An 18928-nucleotide genomic window follows, 5' to 3' on the forward strand; every position below is an offset into this window, starting at 1 on the left:
GGCACAGTGGTTGAGAGTCCGCCTGCCGATGCAGGGGACACGGGTTCGTGCCCCAGTCCGGGAAGATCCCACATGGCGCGGAGCGGCCGGGCCCGTGAGCCATGGCCGCTAAGCCTGCGCGTCCGGAGCCTGTGCTCCGCAACGGGAGAGGCCACAACAGTGAGAGGCCCGCGTATCACAAAAAAAAAAAAAAAAAAAAAAAAAAAAATGTGATTGAGAAATATAATGGGATTTCAACATATGAGAACCAGGGAATCACTTCCAATTCCTCACCAGCTGAGGGTGCGTAATACAATTGGGGGTTTGTGTTTCCATCCTATGCACGTTTAGCTACTTCCTGTTTCTATTTATGCACCGTTAGCTGGTCGGCTGGAAACTATGCTACCCTGTGTTCATCCTTACTGGTCTTTCATTCCTTATAAAAAATGACTCAACTTCTATAAACAGATTTTCTCATAGGTCTCTATTTCCCTATAATTGTATCATCTTTAGGCCCTTCCTTGACCATTTGTATGCCCTATAAATTCAGCTGTAATGGGGCTCTCCAAAGGGCCGAAGTATCAGACCTGGGGCAAATCAAAATCGGTTTTCCTTCTCCCCTGTGAAGTATGGTTAAAAAGAACATCAGTGAAATCTATGAAGGAACTAAACAGAGAGGAGATCTCACGGAACCAACTGAAATGAAGCAGAGTAAGGCCTGCTTCTTCCTCTTGTTGAGGCAACACTGTCATAGAGGAAAGAGCAGGGACTCGGCCACTGGAAGCCTCTCCCACCTTTTCTCCCTGTGCCTTCCACGTGATACAAAGCAGCCAAACCCTTGGTACCCACTTCGGGCCTGGATTCAAGTTGCATCTCTATACTTGTAGAAGCCCTCCATTCAGCTGGAACAGAGGGGACTAACTTAGTTGTCACAGCAGATAAGAAAGCACACGGAGTAGAAGTGGAGTCAGAAGAACAGAAAAGAACACACGAGTGTCGTGGAGGGCCTTCAGCAACCTGAAGCAGAAGAAATCAGGCAGAGCACACACAAAACAACCCAGAGCAGAAATGCCTTCGTGTGTTCAGCACACATTCATCACCCTTCCCTCTCCACCCATTCATTCTTCAATAACTGCATCCTACGAATCGATGCTCTATCTCTTCCATTAGCTATATTTTCATTTGCCCAGATGTACTTTTGCTCTCAACCTCTTGGCATAAGAAACAGGAGGATAGAATGGCCACCGTTCTCCTGAAAAGCAGATTCCATCTTCAGTAGCTTATTGAAAGGCTGACAACAATTCATTCCTACCAACCACTTGCAGAAAGTCAGAGAAGGAACAGCCTAGCACCCTGAAGGAGAAAGTTAATTTCTCGGTGATTTGTAAACGTACAAAAAGAAGAATCTCTACTGCAGCATTGGCTGTAAACTGCACAAACAGTAAATGGTGTTGAAGATTGATTAAGCTCACAAGAGTTGCTATGACCATTAACCAATGGCATCAGCAAATTTTACATGACATAAAAAGAGCAATTGTGAAAAATCAACAAGCACAACTAAATTCGGTTGTAATCCGTTCAAGCCATCTTAGAAATCTCACAAAAATAGAAAACAAGTATTAAATGGTACAGAAGTCTAAGTATTCTGATTTTCATTCCTACTGCACCAGCAGAGTTTGATTCTACATTGTAAAATTTTAGGGTCAATTTTGGTTTAGAATGTGTTCCCATTTTCAAGGATGTAGTTTTCTTAGGCCAAAAACATAGTCTGCAATAACTGTAAGGTTTCTTTCCCCTATATTTTTGTATCTTTGACAATAATACTTTATTTAACCCCTTTTCTCACCCTGTATTTTTTCTGCCTACCAGAATAAATTTGAGGTGAATGAATAAGCTATCCAATTTAGCAAGCATTTTCTTTCATTTGTAAAGATTTATTTATTATTTATTTATTTTTATTTAATTTATTTTTTTTTTGGCTATGCCGGGTCTCAGTTGCGGCACGCAGGATCTTTCGTTGGGGCGTGCGGGCTTCCCTCTAGCGAGCCTCTCTCTAGTTGTGGCGTGCGGGTTTTCTCTCCTCTAGTTGTGGCACGCAGGCTCCAGGGCACGTGGGCTCTGTAGTTTGCAGCACAAGGGCTCTCTAGTGGAGGCGCAAAAGCTCAGTAGTTGCGGCATGCGGGCTTAGTTGCCCTGTAGCATGTGGGATCTTAGTTCCCTGACCAGGGATCAAACCCGCGTTCCCTGCATTGGAAGGCAGATTCTTTACCACTGGACCATCAGGGAAGTCTCTGGCAAGCATTTTCTTTTTAAATTTATTTATTTGTTTATTTTTGGCTGCATTGGGTCGTCGTTGCTGCATGCGGGCTTTCTCTCATTGTGGCAAGAGGGGGCTACTCTTCATTGCAGTGTGCGGGCTTCTCATTGTGGTGGCTTCCCTCGTTGTGAAGCACGGGCTCTAGGAACGCGGGCGTCCGTATTTGTAGCACGGGGGCTCAGCAGTTGTGGCACGTGGGCTCTAGAGCACAGCCTCAGTAGTTGTGGCACATGGGCTTAGCTGCTCTGCAGCATGTGGGATCTTCCCAGAGCAGGGCTCAAACCTGCGTCCCCTGCATTGGCAGGTGGATTCTTAACCACTGCGCCACCAGGGAAGCCTCATCAGCAAGCATTTTCAATTATTAAAAAGCTGATGTAAAGGTAGCTGAATATGACCCAAGAAAACAGAATGGATCAGTGTAGGATTACCTGAAACCTTACATCATCCTAAAGCAGAGGGGTCATCGCTAACCTTTTTTGCACCTCTTCTTATTGCCCAATACAGGCCATGGCATAGAATAGGTTCTCAGAATTGCTGGATGAAATTGGTTAAAGATGAATATTCTTATGTTGTAAGAATACAGTAAATTTTGTTACCCACCTCTTTCAAATGGCCTCTATGGAAGCAGGATACCATCCTGCCTCTTGGGACTAAGCCTTGAAAAGTGGATTTGCCAAGGCCAGTGTCAATAAGGCCAGTTACAGGATCATCCTTAGTAATCAGATCCATCTGTGCTGAAAATTTAGTTCTATATGTGTGAATCAGAAGTGATCTTATTAGAGTTTTATTTATTTATTTATTTATTTATTTATTTATTTATTTTTGGCTGCGTTGGGTCTTATTGCTGTGCGCAGGCTTTTTCTAGTTGTGGCGAGCAGGGGCTACTCTTCGTTGCGGTGCGCGGGCTTCTCATTGCAGTGGCTTCTCTTGTTGCAGAGCATGGGCTGTAGGCGCCCGGGCTTCAGCAGTTGCAGCACGTGGGCTCAGTAGCTGTGGCTCGCGGGCTCCAGAGCACAGGCTCAGTAGTTGTGGCGCACGGGCTTAGTTGTTCCACGGACTGTGGGATCTTCCCGGACCAGGGCTTGAACCCGTGTCCCCTGCCTTGGCAGGCGGATTCTTAACCACTGCACCACCAGGGAAGTCCCAGAAGTGATCTTATTAGGGTTTTAAAGTGTGAGACCTGACTGCAGTTTAAATCAAAATGTCTCTTCAAGGAGGAGTCATGTATAACAGGAAGAGCACTAAGGTAGGAGTTGGCTGACAGAACTCTATCTTGACTGTGTCATTTTGAATGACTCTCTTTAACTTTCTAGGTCTCAGCATGCTCGTCTGTAAAATCAAACAAGTTGAACCCCCAGATCTTCTAGGTATGTCAGGGTGAAACCTTTTAAGTAGCCTGTTGCCTTTCACCTAGTAAACCAACAAATGTGAGAAATAACCCTAACAGAGGTCTTTAAAATACACCTTTAATAATTATTTAACAATAACAGTAACTGAAATAAAATTGTGATGAAAGGGCACATCTTATTTGATTCCTTGCCCACGGCCTTGTCTTTCCTCATCATTTTTTCCTCTTCTGTCTGATGCTGTTAGAACCTGTGGGAGAGTGTGTGAGTGTATTTCTGGTCCCACTTTGACTACCGCGAGGGCTTAGTTTCTTGGATTTCCCCACAAGATTCTATTTGTCTGCCTGCGCTAGCACTTCTGTCATTTTTAGTAACTGCTTCTCTAATCCTCCAACATCACCCTTCCAGAACATCACTTCCTCAGCAAGCTCCCACATTTGGCCATAGTCTAATTTCTTCCACAAAATCGAATAAATCTTTTATTCCCATGGAACTTAGAGTGGCTCTGTAAGGTCTTAAGGATGCTTCCTGCTAAAAGGAGATCCTCGCCTATTCCGCGAGTATGAGAAGAGAATTCGTATGAAAGAGAAATGTTTCTGGGCAGGTCTCTTGTTCTAGCACCACTTCTAAAATTGTTCCTGCAGGGAAGAAGGAGTCAGGAAAATGGTCATCGGGTGAAACTCTTGTCAGCGTCCCCAAGATCGTCACACATTTTAAAATCCATTCATTCTCTCCTCAGAAAACTTAGGGTAAAATGCAGAAAATAATAAGAAACTGGAAAATAGATATGGAGGAAGCATTTAGTTAATGAAAGTCAGTATCAACAGACGTAAAACATACTAAAGAATAAAAGTAAAATTCTATTTTATTGACAAATAGATTTCACATTGTTCAGTGACGCAGAAACCTAATCACTAGTGGAAGTGAGGGAAGGTATGACCTTCACTACTTTGAAAGGCACTCTGTCTTCTTTGTCCTATTGTTTTCCTAGTCCATTTCTCAGTGCCAATGCCCTATCAAATGCTCAAATGCAAAAACCTGAGTTCAAGTAATTGTCAACACTCATCTGGACTCTTTTTTATTCCATCTTACATTTCTAAATCATGTTTATTTCATAACTTTAAACTCAAGCCAGATGAAATCCCTTAACAGAATTGAACAAGTCCACATTGATCTCTTAAGTGGATCAATAGAAACTTAACTGAAATGGATTGGGGATTTTATCAAACTTGATATAGTAGAACACTAATAAGATCACTTCCAATTCACACATATAGAACTAAATTTTCAGCACAAATTGATCTGATTACTAAGGATGAATGGTCACCTTTTATAATGGATTAAGGTGGTAAAGAATTACCTTCTTATACAAAAATCCTTTTTTTTTCTTCTAAACTATTGGAGATTGCTTTAACTTTTCTTCTTATATTGAACTTTACTCGCTTCTTACATGGTCAGGTTTGAGTTTAGGATTGTTTTAATTTTCATAATTTGACCTGAATTTTTAAATTCAGAAATATCTTCTGAGGTATTCTCAAAAGGGAACTTTGTAACAGCCAGAAAAGCCATGATGATACAAATGTACTGCTCCAGTAAACCATAACATCCCTAAAAGCTGTTTGTAAAATAATGCAAGTAATAGTTGATAAAGCTGTCAGTATGACAGAGGATTGTACATTTGAAGTGTTAGTTTTGTCCATTTTGTGACTATTAGTATGATAATCCAGATACATATTTCTTAGAAGATCTGTTACACATTAGAATTTATTAATATTATTCATAAAACATATGCATGAAAATTTGATGATCAATCTTCCAGTTGGTTGATAATATAGTGATGAATAAAGGCCAAAAATTGTATCTCTCTCCAATCCATTTGAAACATTAGAAGATTCATCCATCCAACATCCATCTCTTCATTTCTACATTCAGTGACTAGCTTCTGCAATGGTGTCAAGTGTTGGCTCAGAATGCTCCCAGCAAGTTTCACTTTTCTTCAACAAAGACAAAGAGTGGTGCTATGAAATGGTCAGATCCTAGGAGATTTTACTGGACACTTTGTTAATGAATGCATGTGAATGCACCTTTTCCAGACCTTTTCTTCCTGGGATCATAGAATAATGTTCCATGACCTAAACCCCTTGAGAAAATCAGTCAGTCAATCTCTGTCTCTCTCTGTCTCTCTGTCTCTCTCTCGACTTTTCCTCTATCCCTCCCTTTCTCTTTGGTCTCTCTTTGGGTCTTTAACTCAACTGACTCAAAATCTCCCCATCTTACATTAGGTAAACAGATCCAAAAGCAGAAAGCTTCTCTATATCTAAGAAAATGTTCAAACACTCAACCAAGGCTTTGTATCTTGTTCCTGCATGCTCCTTTGCTTACTGGTGGGTGTGCTCTAAATTAGAAATTCTTAAACAGATTTGTGCTTCAGCAAGGAAAGAACAAGATAGAACATGTGGTCTACTTTTTGCTTCTAGGCTCTTAGGATATAGATGGAGAAAATCCATCTAAAAGGTTCTCTGTCTTTTTGGTTCAGGATAACTCACAAGAGTTTTATATTGGAGTAGGGGTCTAAAGCCCTAGAACTTCTGCAGTGTCCTTGTCCCTTGGGATGCCTTCTCTGTTCATCTTTGTCCAGAAGCGCGCACACACACACACACACACACAGGTTGATTTGTCTAGTGTAGATTTGGAAATAAATCTGTTCCTAAAACTAATACCATCATAAGGGTCACACATATCTTTCAACACTGGGAACTATAAGAAATATAAAAATGAACAAGATATTACAAATATTATCAAGTGACATAGAATTATCCCTGAAGTCACTCTCCTCACGCAGGACTCTTCATTTTTATGTTGTTTTTGAAAATAAGTTTATTGTATTTTTTTTCTAAATGTAAAAGTAATGATGGGCTTATTGTAAAATAAATATTTGGAAAATGAAGAAAACTAAAAAAAATAAAAGAAATAGAAACTCATATATAGTCCCACAACCCAGAGAAAATCATTAGGCTTTAGAGAGAAACTACTCTGTGTTGAAGTTGAAAAGTTCTGGAGCTGAAGCGCTAAATTGAACATTTCTTTCTGTTTCTAGACCAAAGCCCAAGTAATGGCCACATATTTTGAATATTCAATGCAAGTAAAGGCCACCATTTCAGGAAGAATATGGTCAAGATATCCAAGAGACATAGAATCGTTACATCAATTTTTATTAAGAGTTAACTGAACCCATCCTCATTCCACACACCCATCCTACCTGATTATGTTGGAAGGAATTCAAAAGAGAGAGAGGGCAAATATAAATGGTCCAACCGTCTATGAGAAAGAGGATGCTCCCAGCTACCGACAGCACCAGACCACCCCAGCCCTGCGCAGAGAAAGCCCCTACCCATTTCCAAGTGGATGATAAGGCCTCTTTGGCTTTGAGCAACACATCTCCTAGAAGCACATTAAGTGGGCTATTCCTACCTCTTCTGCAATAAGGAGTCAAGAGATTCTGTGGGGAGATAGGGTTTGAGCTCCTTTGAGAGACCAAAACCACAGTAAGGGATGTGACATGAGTATGGGTAAGGAAAGTGGAGTAGTGGCAAAAGTTAATTAACGTGAGACAGTGGACAAAATGAGAGCTGAGGGTCATTGCTTGCTGTTAGATCAAATGTTACTACTTCCCTCCTTTCAGTGACCCTCTTGGAGGGATGCTTCAACATCCCCACTATGCTGAACCTAGACTTGCTTTGGCCAAATAAATGTGTGTGAAGTGGTGTGAGTTAAAGAGATGCAGGGTTTTGAAGAGCCTAGTTGTGGTTTGCCATGCCTCTCTTCTCCTTCCAGCTAGAGATGGTTCCATGACCCTAAGTTCTAAAGGAAATACAAGGAACAGAGTCAACACTAACCGGGGAAGGATATTAACATGAGAAAAATAAATATTTATGGTTCTAAGTTAATAGGATTTGTGTGTTGTTTATCACTGTAGCGCACAATAGCCTATTCTGATGAACACATGCCAGGTGCCAAAGATTTCACAAACTGATTAGAGATAGATAATAAAAGACGCTACCAACAAGAAGAGGTAGAGCAAACACAGCTGTAAGAACTGAGCTGTAAAAGAGATTTGTTCTTTTACATAAGAGTGAAAGCTAAACTTCTGGCAGCTGCATAGACTCAATTTTTTCACTGTGTATTTGATTTTGAGTCATAGATTATCTTTACTCAACGTAATACTGTAAGCATTTCTCATGTTTTAAACATTTTTGGAAAGCAACATCTTTCATGCTTATGTTCTATCCCATTTATTTACTTATTGTGCCTTTGACATTTGTCTCCTGTTATAGACCATTTCAATGATACCATAAAAATAGCATTATCTTGATACTCAAGTTTTGAATACGTAATTTTATAACCTTAGTTCACGACGAATTTTACTTATTTAAAATCTCTTTTTGTACTGTCCCTTGCATTAGATTGTAGCTCCTTATATGCACATATTATGTTTATTATTTTCTCTTAATTTCCCTTGATATTTATTCCAGTAAATGACACAGAGCTAATACATATAGTAATTATAACTAGCCAACTAACCAAATAGTGCTATGAACATACTTTACCCTGACTCTTAATAGAGATAACTGACAAGATGGTGGTGTGTTTTCTTGACCACAGCTGCTGTATGGGTGATGTAATTGCATAAACATTTATATTTACTTATAGGAAGGTTAACTCTGAGTTTTATTCTACATTTGATGCAGACAGCCAGGCTCTCATCAAAGTTCTTTAGAAGACAAATTAAGAAAAATGGCAAAAGCCAGGATTTTAATACATCCAAACCCCTATTTCCCTTCTTATTCAATAACTAAAAGCTATTAAACACAGTAAGATTTTACCAAGTCAAGATCATGACTGATTCAAGTGTGAAACAGAAAAGTCTGTGACTGAAAGAAAAACTGAAGTCTATACAGTTAATCCTCGGTAGATGACACGTATTCATGCCGAAAACCTAGATAATTCCAGCAGGGAGTGAAGGGAAAGAACTAAGCTTCACCCCAATTATCATGTATGCTATACAATTAGATTCTAAATTCACCAAATGTAATGTGTAGATAAGATAGGGTGGGGTGATAGTTGAGAATGATAGCCAAATTTCTGACTTGAGCAATGAGATAAATGGTGATACCATTCTCTAAGAGAGGGAAATCCAAGTTGAGGGGCTGGGTTGAAGGGGAAATGTCTCACATCGTTATGAACATGTGGAAAAAATGTGAGGCCAGGGTGTCTCACGTGTATATGTGCATTTATCCATTTGTCAGTTTGGTGGTAATTTTCCATTTTTATCAACTTGGTTGGTGCAGGTTGATAAGTATCTACCTGGTATCTAATCCTATTCATTAGCTAGTTACATACTGTGATTTAAACTTACAGGAGAGTAGAAAAGCAGTGGAGAAACAGGAAAATGTTTTACCAAGGTAGTAAAGTAGGGAAAATAAATGCGTACACAATAATATGCTTTAACTCATTTGGAGTAAGTGCTGGTCATTAAATATAGTCAAAACAGTTACCATGCTGAGAATTACAGGGTCTTAAACATGCCTTTAACTGATATTTGACATGTTGGAGTGTAAAGGTGGGTGGAGAGAGGAGTATCACAATAAATAATTGAAGATAAATTCTAGGCCTCTCAGCAATGATTTCTTATGTGTTATTTTCACTTAAACACTGAAAGAAATGACAAAGGCACAAATAGAATGAAAGCCGACTTAATGAAGTCTTCTTTTTATAGTATACAGTTCAGTAATGCTGAATCTAAACCAGTTTCCAGACAAGGCAATTTGGGCACTAGAGCCACATCTCAGGACTGGTTTGCTGGGATCGAAACTGAGATGCACTTCTAGAACTGTCTTTATTAGAATGAGTCAAAAAGGTTAATATCTTCATATCATCTACTTTTTGTGTTTTTTCAACTTGATGGTGTCTGCAAAATCCTTTTCAATTTACAAGATTTATTCTGTAGGTAGAAATGTGCTTCAGATTGGTGTATACTTAGTTGCTTCAGAGTTTTGAGTGTAGCAACAAATCTAAATAAAGAAACACTATAGACTTTCAAAAGTTAAAGGGCTTCCAGCCCAACCTAGTCTACTTTTAGCTTCTAAGAATACTTCTATCTGAACTGCCAGTGATCCAAATTCACATCGTCATTGCAAAATCAAAGCAAGTCAAAGATTATGCTGTATTGACCTTCCATACCCCAAGAGCTGTCTCCAAACAAAAGTTGCTTCAAGAAAGGCAGTTGGCACTGGATATTAATTCATTCATTCAATCATTTTATTGAGGATCTATTTAATGTCAGACATCATGTCGTACTGATATAATCAAAATATTAAGTGCATCTTCCCTATCTCTCTTTGGGACCTAGATATATGGCTTGAATGGCAAATTTTAAAATACTGGGAAAGTCAAAGCCTTTCTCACAATTGATATGACTCCAGAGCCCTACTTTATCTTGAAGTCATTTTCTTCCATACCCATCCAATATCGGAAACTTAGCTCCTTTAACAGAAGATATACACACACACACATCTGCCTATTCTCAAGTTTAGTAATGCTATTAAAAATACTGTATGCTCCCAAGTACAGAACTAAATGGCAGAAGGTACAGCCTTCTCCCGTCTCTCTAGCTCCCTGTCTCTCCCCATTAAAACTCTCTCCTCTTCTCCACCCTCCTTCACCTCTCAAGACCTAAGCGGCAGTGCACTCGATGGTCCTACAGATCTGTCTCCGGCTTCAACAGTGTTTAGATGCACCGGACCCAGGGACGCCCCTTGCTTCAGTCCCTGCCCCCCTCCAACCTCTTTTCCAGTCTCAACCTTTCGAATCAGCCCCCCTCATCTACCCTCGGCCACCAGGACCTGCCAACACCATTTTTTGATCTTGACTCCTTATTACCGATCACAGCCATGAGCTCCCAGATTCACCAGAATTTTTCCACTGAGGTGGAGGCTGTCATCAACCGGCTGCTCAACAGGCATCTGCGGGCCCCCTGCACCTACCTCTCTCTGGGCTTCTATTTCGACCACGACCATGTGGCTCTGGCCGGCGTGAACCACTTTTTTTCTCCGCGAAATGGCCGAGGAGAAGCGAGAGGGCGTCCAGCGTCTCTTGAAAAGGCAAAACCAGCGCGGCGGCGGCGCCCTCTTCCAGGATGTGCAGAGTCGGTCCCGAGATCAGTGGCGTGAGACACAGGGTGCTGTGGAAGTCACCATGCTCGTGGAGAAGAACCCGAACTTGGCCCTTTTGCAGCTGCACGCGGTGGGTTCCGCCTGCAGAGCCCGCCTCGGTGACTTCCGGGAGAGCCGCTTCCGGGAGGAGCAGGTGAAACTTATCAAGAAGACGGGCGACCACGTGACCGACCTCCGCAGGCCGGCTGCTCCCGGGGCTGGGCGAGCATCACTTGGAAAGACAGCCTCAAGGACAGCTAGGGGCCTCGAGAGCCCAGCAGCCTCTGAGGAGCCCCTCTGGTGTCAGCGTTTCTTCCCCAAGGCCCCTCTCTGCAGCCACTGGGGCAGCTTTTTAACTACCCTGGAGCCCTCTCCCAAGCCTTGGACCAAATGGAAACAATAAAGCTTCTAGCAGAAAAAGAAAAAAAAAAAAAAGACCTAAGCAAATTCTTTTCCTAGTCGCATGCCTGACATTTCTGTCTTACTTTATTGAAATGTTCTGACTCAAACCCAAGTCTCTCTCTAGTCTGTGACGTTCTATTTCCCACTAAAATCTCTACTGTACAGAGCAAGGTTGTTCAATAGGACTTTCTTCAATGAAGGCAATGTTCAATATTCATCTGGTCCATAACCAAGTCATTAAGTGTATCTTTATAGACCTCATTTTCTTCATGTTAAATAGTCTAATCTCTTAATGAAAAAATGCCAAGGACTGAATTATCAAACCAGACTCACTTGAACCAGTTTCAAACTTTAGTAATAATTTTGAGTTTAAAATTAATCCATGGAACAGGCAAAGAGAAATCTAGAATCCCTAGTGCAGGTCCCCTGGTGCTTTCTTGTCACATCAATACCTTCCAGCCCTGATGAATGTATGAGATCACTAATAATGTATGTGACTACAGCACCTACACAGAGGGGATCTATTTTAATCCTGAAATTCCTTCATTTTATACCAAATAGCTTTCATAACATTTCCTAGAAGGCCACGGCCACACATCCATAGATTTCATTCCCCGCCCCCCGCAATCCACAGACTATATCATAAGCAATCATGGACAGGCCAGGTGCATCGGCTCAAAGTATTCCTTAGATAAAAGACCCTCCCACTACTGAATGCATTAGTGCTTTTCCCAGGAGTTCTGTAATTAGAATGTGTATAAGAAGATTGACTGGGTCACCTTCGTTCTTTCTTTCTTGGAGGCATTTTCCGGGTAAAGGAAGAGAATGCATCAAAGGCCTGACGCTTAACCATTTTCCTTCTACTCAAGAAACTGTGTTCACTGATACTCTGTTGAGCCCTAACTTATATGCACCCAACAGTTAGGCAGCTATGGTGAGGATGTATTACTGGTTAAGCATTATCCAAGATGTAGTTCCGTATTTGGTCCAAGTTCAACAATCCCAGGGGAGCACTGAAAGTGAAATCTTACTATCAGCTGCAGGTTACCTGGACTATGGAAATCTAGAGTTTTGATGTCCAGTATAGAAGCTACTAGCCACATACGGAGTCCTTGAATGCGGCTAGTTCAAATTCAAATGTACCGTAAATACAAAATGTGCACCAGTTTTTAAAGACTTAGTATCAAGAAAAGAATGTGACACAGTACATTAATAATTTTTATGTTAATTACATGCTTATATGAAAATATTTTGGATATATTTTGTCAAATAAAACATTATTAAAATTAATTCTACTACTCATTTTTACTTTTTTAATGTGACTACAAGAACATTGGAAATTACCTATGTGGCTTGTCTTTTGTGATTCACATTATGTTTCTATTGGGCAGCACTGGTCTAAAATATTCTATTTCAAAAACCCTTTGTTAGTTGAAGCTCAAAGCCTCTTTGTGGTCTCTTCAAATTCCCAGATATTACATTTCCATGGCACTTTCGCCAAATACCTCCTCTATATACACTGTCTCTGTTTTGCTCTATGTTAGCTCAGCCCAAAATTCATAACCTTTATCAGTTATTAATTGAAAGGATAGGATTTATAAGCGTAGAAACATTATTGACAATTTATGGACCGGAGTTGCATCTTAAGATCTCCTGCCTTCTCTTTGCTGTCTTTCTTTTCATTCTTCGTTCATTCTTCCTTTTCCTCCCCTTTCTCCTCAGGAAGAAAACAATCTCTCTCTCTTTCTCCCACAAAGCAGTTTACTAAGCATCATATTTTATTTAAGCATGCTTTTGAGGTCTCTCTCTTTACCTAAGTACAGGCAAAATTTCTCCTTACGATGAAGTCTAGGGAATACATTTTTCTGCATGTTTTTACACTTGCAATACAAAGATAAAAGCCACTGGGGAGATCTTTAGTGTATTCATAATCTAGAGGGGGATACAGAGAAGTTAAAACACAAATGAAAATGGAATATGGAAAGAGCCGTGATCAAGCTATGTACAAGATGCTACGAGAACACAGGGAACCGACAACACGAGTTGTTAAGTACACAGGTTGATCAACGCAATCACAGCTGGATGGTGTGGGCTACATTCACCCTATGCTCTACCGAGCGAGCATGCGATGTCCATCATTCACTCTACCCCAACTTCTCTCCTCTAGAGATTTTCATATTTTAAAGACAATTTTATTAAAAAGCCCCTTATTTAAATAAAACCCTATGGAAGAAATGTGAACCTGACTCAATAACTCAAATAAAAGCACAGTCACTCTGATTCTGGTGAGCAGTGTGGAGTCCAATTTCTTCACTCCTCTCTGTTACTGTGGAAATGCAGTAATCCCTAGCGGGACTTTGAGGGGTACAGTCTGCTCTGTTGCCTTGGCTCTTGAAATATTCCCTTTACCAGTTTTCTGACAAATCCTCCTTGGTCAGCGTTGAGGGCTGCTCTTCCAAACGCCCCTAATGCCGTCTCCCTGTTGCTCTCCGCACTCTCAGTCTCTCCCCATGTGTTTTCGTCCAACACGGCTTCAACTCCGCCCCCCTAAAGGCTGGAAACATCCAAATCTAAACTTCCAACAGTTTTCATCCATGCTTCAGGTTCAAAGAGCAACATACCTGCTAGATAGCTAGACGTCTCCTGTTGGGCTTGAAGTTCCACAGGCACCCCCATCTCTACCTGCCCCTCACCTCACACCTGAATAAGAACCCTCACACCTGAACGGCTTCTCCTCCAGCATACTTCATCAGAGGTGATGACACCTCTTTTCTTAAAGTCAGCCTGGTAAACAGCCGGGCATGTTTTACTTTCTCTTTCACTCATCCCACACCATCTTCGCACATTACCGAGTTCTCCTAAATATTTTTTCAACTTGTCCTGTGCAGTAGACAGAATAACGACCCGTCAAAGATGTTTCCATCCTTATCCCCCAAACCGGTGGATATATTACCTTACAAGGCAAAAGGGACTTTGTAGATGCGATTCAGTTAAGCATTGGGGGATGACGATAATGACACAGGATAGTATTATCTCGGGGAGCCAACCCCGATGTGATCACAGACACTGTAAGAGGGAGACGGGAGAGCCACAGTCAGAGATGTGATGACAAAAACAGAGGTCAGAATGATGCAACAAGAGGCAATGAAACAAGGAAGGCAGGAAATCTGGAAAAGGCAAAGAAACAGATTCTCCCCTAAAGCAACCAGAAGGAACACAGCTTTGCCAACACCTTGACCTTAGCCTTATGAAACCCATGTCAGACTTCTGACGTCCACAACGGTAAGGTAACACATTTGTGTTGTTTTAAGCCATTAACTGTGTAGTGACTTCTTATAGCAGCAATAGGAAACCAATATATCCCTTATCTCAGTCTCTATGTCCACAGCCCTGGTTTGGTTCTTGTCACGTCTCGTCTACAACACTGCCCCCACCTTTTTATTGTGACACTTCTTACACACTGGTGCTCTAAAATCTAGTCTCTACTCACCATAGGGTTTTGTGAAAGCTGCCCCTTGCTTACCCCCCAAGGAATCATATACAGATTGCTCACCAAGGCCTATGTGATCCCAAATGACCTGGCCTTTGCCTACCTCTCCAGCTTTATGCCTTTATACCTGCCACAAACACCCCTTGAGGTCCTGTAACAGAGAATAACAAACCCGACTCCATATTGGATCTGTTCCCTCAGCCCTATCCCTTACACCTGTGCTCTGTCACCTCTGCTTAGTCAGTCTGGCTCTGCACCTTTTGTAAAAGAATGTTGCCTAAAGCCTGAAATACACAGGATAGCCCATTCTCAAGGCTCTGATCTTTAAAGGAATAACACTTTTCCCTTTGTATAGAGATACAAAGTTGCAGAACAGAGAACAACATTTGTCTGGCTGGAGCTTTATAGGAACCTTGTGACAGGTCCCCCGTGGCTGGCTGCAAGAACAAAGGATTCCTGCAGCAAGACGTGTGCTACAACCTGCAACACTCCCTCCCCTTTTACTATAAAAGAAGCCTGCGTGCTAATTCGGGGAAAATGATTCTTTGGGACACTAGTCCACCATCTTCTCAGTCTGCTGGCTTTCCAAATAAAGTCGCTATTCCTTTCCCCAGCGACTTGCCTTTTGATTTATTGGCATGTCATGTGGTGAGCAGCCCAGACTTGGACTCGATGATGGTCCCTGGGCACTCTGTGCAATTTCTTCCTCCGTGGCATTACACACATTGCACCCACAAGCTGGAATGCTTTCCACAATCCCAACCCTCCCATAACACTTTGCCTAGTTAGCCTTTAATGCCCAGTTTATTAATCACCCTCCAGGATCTCATCTCTGTTCTCCTTAGGTAGGATTAGATGTTACTAATAAATGCTCCCGTAAGGCACCATGCATGTCTCTATCTGGCCTTTATAATACTGTCTTATATCTGTTTATGGGTCTCTTTTTCACCAGACTCTTAATTACGTGAGAAAAACAGTGCTTTATCTTTGAGCACACAACCCTCAACCTGGCATGTAGTAGTTGCTTTTTATTTGTTGAATGAATGAAATTATTCAATTAAACTACATAATATTGAACATCTATTAAAAGATCAGCTTAAAACAAAGGGAAGGGACAAATTTAACAGCAAACTGGAATAATACTGAGGAACTGTGATAGCAACATATGTCACCAGTGAACGAAATTTTAATGCATGGTATAAAACATCACAACTTACTCTGTTATTTAAAAACTGGAAAATCCATCTAAGATAGCAAATGTTGTATAAAACAGACCAGGGTTGCAATGGTCTATTTCCAGTTTAAAAGTATAAATTACCTTTGCACTGATATGTTGCAGATAAGACTCATATTTGGTCAATGAAGGACAAAGATTTTATAGGATAAGCAGTAATTTAAAATCCATATTCATATTGGAACTCAAATGAAAGTCTCTGGAATGATCTCCCATTGCCATATTTATCTTATTATATAACTGAAAGGTTAATCTTTTCGTTGCTTCATTTACTATAGAGTTAAATGTAAATTGTGGAGAATATCTTATGATTCATGTGATATTGGTATTTGAAAATTATACTACCTGGAAACTTCAGATTATTAGGTCAAAAATTCTGCCAGGCAAGCTGAGAAGTGAGAAAGTTTGTTCTATGCTTCATTTTTCTCTGAAATCTAGAAAACAGGACTGAACTTCCTGGAATGAAGCAGAGGATTGCAGTAATCCATGGGTGAGATGGACTTCTCTTACTAACATGGTAAACTAACCATCCTTATTCTTCTTTATTTTTTACTCTCTCTTTTACGGATCTCAGATGCATAAATAACTAAGAAATCTGTGGTAACTTACAACATGCATTGACAATTATTTCATTGGTACATGCATTTCCATCACAGCTCCTCAATATCGATTTAATTTCCTGTAAAATAACCCCCCTTCCATTCTAAAAACCGATTTGAATGGAACACATTCTTACTGCATTGCTACAGTTAATTTATTCAAAACTATTGTCTTTTAAAAATACTAGTAAGCAGATTCTCAGTTCATGATCCTTCATCTTGATCAACCTGTACAGTCTCTCTCCTGGTTCTGTTGCTGTTGTGCTGTTATTATTGTTATTATTATCCCCCTACATCTGCATCTCCACTCTTCTTGCCTTCCAAATTTCCCTCTTAGAATGCTTTACCTGTCACCTAAAATTCCTGGCTGGTTTTTGCTCTTCATTATCATGTAGTTCAAAGTATTCTGTAAAATATTTTTACTTAAGAGTTTCTTACAGTCTCTTTTTAATATTACAGATATACAGACTTTTTAAAGCTATCTCTTTATTATTGTTTTCTAATTTTACTACATTATTGTCATAATCTCCAAGACATTGATTCCTTGAGATTTGGTGGGTTTTCACTGAGTCCCAGTAGAAACTCAGTTTTGGTGGATGGTCCATGGATGCTCAAAAATAATATTTGTTTGGTCTTCCCTGGTGGCGCAGTGGTTGAGAGTCCGCCTGCCGATGCAGGGGACGCGGGTTCGAGCCCCGGTCCGGGAAGATCCCACGTACCGTGGAGCGGCTGGGCCCGTGAGCCATGGCCGCTGAGCCTGCGCGTCCGGAGCCTGTGCTCCGCAACGGGAGAGGCCACAACAGTGAGAGGCCCGCGTACCGCAAAAAAATAATAATAATAACATTTGCTTACTGGATCATAAATATATACATATAATATAAATATATACATATTAATATATTTATGTATAAATATATACATAATTTATATATAATTAATTAAATATAGTTATGATTTTCGAACATTCTAAACTTCATGTCTTGTGTCTGTTAAAATTTTCAATTAAAATTGGTAATCCATCCAAATTTCCCTGCCATTCTGTCCACTGCTCACCCCTTCACCCCTACTATAAAAAAGTCCTGAAAGCAAGAAACCAAAAGGAATGTAGAATTGTCAATTAGAAGTAAAATCGTTTTTACTAGCTACGGCCTTAGGGCAGGACTGTGGAAGTGAGGCCTATAATTTGAGGTGAACTGCCTTACTACTGGCAGGATTTTCCAGTGGGGAGAGAACCTGGCAAATTACACTTCCATTCTTAACATCGCCCCACAGCTGGGATAAGCCATCATCAGGTGAACATCAGCATCCCATGGGTATCCCAGAGAACCAGTAACACCCATCATCAGTCCTCCTACCAACGGAGGTTTCTTCTGCTTTTGCCCAGGAAGCAAAGAAAATTCAATACTTAGGAACAAACTGAAAGTAAAACATTTAGTGGTTGGAGAATAGGAATAATTTTTAAATGCTTTTATTTAAAGATATCTGAAATGTTCCGGGCACTTACCATGTGACTTTTGATGCTTTGGACTTAATTCCAACTTGCCTCTGTTTCTTCCTTATTGTGAGGACCTCCTAAAGTTGCCATGAGGATTAAACGAGTTGGTATATAGTTAGTGCTTAGAACAGTGCTAAAGGCACGTAATATGCATTTGTTAAACATTAGATATTTTTATCTTATTCCTGGCTACATTTCACTCTTTCTATTCTTTCCAGTTTCTTGAATGATTCATGCTTTATAGAATGGGTGTGTGTGTGTGTGTGTGTGTGTGTGTGTGTGTGTGTGTGTGTGTGTGTGTGTGTGTCTAGAAGAAGCCTTTCACAGCTACTAAAATCTCCAGGAATTCTGTTTCCTCAAAACCATTCACCCATTCAGTTATGCAGGAACCTGAAAGCCATGACTGGATTCTGTTTGGGGTTAAAATTGGTTACCTGTAACTGTGACTAAAAGATTTGATTCTTCGTCTGAGTTTTTCTCTTGATTGGAAGAGATGTATGAACTCAGGCATTGTGTAGCGAAGGCCAGTACAGGGAAAAATAGAAGTTTAATAGAGTCACACAGAGACAGAGATAAGAAATGGAGAGAATATTGCCTAGCTTCCTGTAGCTTTCCAGTTCCAGACACGTGTCCCTTTCTGAGGCCAGACTGCATTTCTGACAAATGGTTCTTCAAGACATGGCTATATCCATATCCTATTCCCTCTTGTGCTGCAATTACTTGAATTGGTTTCTGTTACTTGCATCTAAACGAGTCCTAAATAATATAATACAACACATCACAACCACCTTGTTAAGGCTGAAAATTGTCTTTGATGGCTTCTGGGATCAGAAGGTGAAACAGTAATCATTGTTT

The 18928-nt window shown here is 40.6% G+C and overlaps 1 pseudogene; it reads left to right on the plus strand.

Moving 5' to 3' along the window:
• Positions 1-10592: 10592 nt before the first annotated feature.
• LOC131758230 (ferritin light chain pseudogene) lies at positions 10593-11256 on the plus strand (annotated as a pseudogene).
• The last annotated feature ends 7672 nt before the right edge of the window (positions 11257-18928 follow it).

Source organism: Kogia breviceps, chromosome 6, assembly GCF_026419965.1.
Source record: "Kogia breviceps isolate mKogBre1 chromosome 6, mKogBre1 haplotype 1, whole genome shotgun sequence".
NCBI lineage: Eukaryota > Metazoa > Chordata > Mammalia > Artiodactyla > Physeteridae > Kogia > Kogia breviceps.